Here is a 2,797-nt window from a genome sequence, read left to right on the forward strand (position 1 = left end):
TGTTTTATTGTTTTTACATTTTTAATAATAAGATCAAAAATAATTATTATTACCTTAAAATAAAATTGAGTATCTTCTTACTTCTATTTACCTTCTATTTACTAGGCACTGTAAGTATTTAATTATTTATTAGAGGGCTGCTTTTATATTATCTTTTTTATATTTTTATGTATCTTAGTTTCCAAAAGTTATCTAGTATTAAAAAAAACTTTCTTTTAAATTTATTATTAGAAAATAGTAATATCATTCATTGATAGATAAATTATATTAAATTGAAAAAATAGCTACGATTTTATTTTTGTGTTACCCACACATTGGGAATTCTAAACATTTTTGAATATCATATCAAAAATTGACCGCTCCAGCGGGGTTCGAACCCGCGTCTCCGACTGACCTTGGATTGGCTAGAGTGCCGACACGGTCAGTCGGAGACGCGGGTTCGAACCCACCGTTCGAAACCCCACTAACAAGTTTGAGCGTATAGGTAACAATATAGTCAAGAAGATGATGGGATTAAAATTAATTGATAAACCACGTGCTGAAAGGTTGACGTCGAGGTACACGGTTGCTCCGCGGATCTACGGTTTGAGGAAAACACATAAGAATACATGTAAATTGAGACCAGTAGTTAGCTGCATAAACTCACCCAGTTACAAGTTAGCACATTATTTGCATGAACAACTAGCTCCATTGGTAGATACATATCAGTTTAATGTTAGGAACTCGTTTGAATTTGTAGAATTTAGTAAATCCGTAAAATTAGAAAGTAATTATGTTTTGGTATCATTAGATGTAGTGTCATTATTCACCAATGTAAAACAGAAATTAATATTAGAAGTAGTTAATGAAACTTGGAATATTATCAAACAATTTGTCAAAATTCCTAAAGATATATTAATTGAATTGATTAATTTTTGTTATATGTCGAGTTACTTTGTGTTTGAAGGTCAGTATTATTTACAAATAGAAGGTAGTAGTATGGGTAATCCGGCTAGCCCCGTTATTGCAAATATAGTTATGAATTATGCAATTAGTAAAATCTTAGAATCATTACCATTTGAAGTTCCGTTTATTAAATTATATGTAGATGACACAGTGGCAGCGGTGCCTGAGAGTGAAGTTGATAATATTCTAAATTTATTTAACAGGTTTAATGAAGACATACAGTTTACTTTAGAAATAGAACAAAACAATCGCATCTCTTTCCTTGATATTTTGATAGAAAGAAGAGAAGGGTGTTTAATTACTGACTGGTTTATCAAACCGATAAGTTCTGGTAGAATGTTGAATTTCGAATCAAACCATCCACGTGCACAAAAGATAGGAATGATTACTGGGTTATTGGATAGAATGATTAAATTAAGTAATGAAGCACATTGGGAAAAAAATTATAAAATTATTAGTAACTTGTTGTTAAAAAATGGATATAATAAGTCTTTCATTAACGCGATTGTAGGAAAATTTAGACAGGAAGTAAGTAATCGTTTGAATAATAACATTAGAGTCGCAAACTCCTTCACATATTGTCGGTTTCCCTTTATTAGAGGGCTGTCATATGAAATTAACAGATGTTTTATAGGCACAAATGTAAGATTAGCTTTCTATAATTTATTGAAGATAAATAGTGTTTATACTAAATTAAAAGATCCTTTAAAAAAAGAAGAACGTAGTGGATTGGTATATAAAATTACTTGTGAGTGTAACCGTTGTTATATAGGACAAACTAAACAATTTCTTGTGTCGAGAGTCAAGCAACATGTGAATGATTGTAGAAATGTTAACGCCGCAAAAGATAATAAGACTGCTTTAGCATCCCATCATTTCGACCAACATCATAATTTTAATTTTGAAAATACAAGTATATTAGACAACGAAAGAAATTGGTTTAAAAGAAATATTAGTGAAATGTTTTTTATCAAAGTAAATAACACAGTGAATAAAAGAACAGACACAAATAATTTGAGCATCTTGTATAACGATATTTTAAAAAAGTATAAATCTGAAATATAATATAATTAAATGTATGTAATTTCCTGAAAATAAGTAATAATTTTGAAAATTAATAATTTTGAATTGTAAGTGGTAATATTTGACATTTTGATAATTATTTGCATGTAACATCTGTGTTCAATCAGACATAACGAGGGGTTTTTTGACAGTTGTGACATCCATGTGGAGTGACGTGTTTTTCGGCCGTTAACAAAAAAATTAAAATTAAAAAAACTAATTGGAGGATGTAATTTAATAATCAAAAATATGTATTGATGCGACTATATGTGAGTAAAAGCCTGTATTATAATGATTATAGTTCATAATCCGTATTTAGTACACTTGTAGTGGGTAGTTTGTTTCTTGTACAATGTAACGTGTTCGGCTGTGGCTTATGTATAATTTGTTGTTTTAGACATGAAAATACAAGAGGTTGGAGAACAAAATGTAAATTTAAAGAGCAATAACTACAAAATAGAAATATTAATGTAAATTTTAACTAGCCAATTTTAAATGACTTAATTTTAATGACAATTTGATAAGAAATGACTAATATTTTGTAAATCTTAACAATTTAAATAATGAATAATAAAAATTAATATATAAAATTGAAGAAAAATACATGTGGGTAGAAATAATATAAATTAAAGGAACCAAAATAGGAGGAAAAAAATTATAAATTTAATTAACATATGTAAAGGTAATATAAAATGTTGGTTGTTGATCGTTATGTAGATATTGTCAGTCTTTGATGGTTATTTGTGTGTACATATATGATTGATGTTTTAGATGCAGTTCAATAGTTAAG

At 28.3% G+C, this 2,797-nt stretch overlaps 1 long non-coding RNA gene across 2 annotated transcripts; it reads left to right on the forward strand.

Annotated features, from left to right (window-relative positions):
- The first annotated feature begins 465 nt into the window (after nt 1-465).
- Nucleotides 466-2,459, forward strand: LOC123657691. 2 transcript variants are annotated; one of them, XR_006743740.1, is made up of 3 exons: nt 466-610; nt 2,160-2,276; nt 2,405-2,459. It is a non-coding gene; the product is annotated as an uncharacterized LOC123657691 (long non-coding RNA). The 2 variants fall into 2 exon arrangements; XR_006743739.1 differs by lacking the exon at nt 466-610 and having other exon boundaries at nt 2,036-2,276.
- Nucleotides 2,460-2,797: the final 338 nt, after the last annotated feature.

Source organism: Melitaea cinxia, chromosome 11 (assembly GCF_905220565.1).
Source record: "Melitaea cinxia chromosome 11, ilMelCinx1.1, whole genome shotgun sequence".
NCBI classification, from domain to species: domain Eukaryota; kingdom Metazoa; phylum Arthropoda; class Insecta; order Lepidoptera; family Nymphalidae; genus Melitaea; species Melitaea cinxia.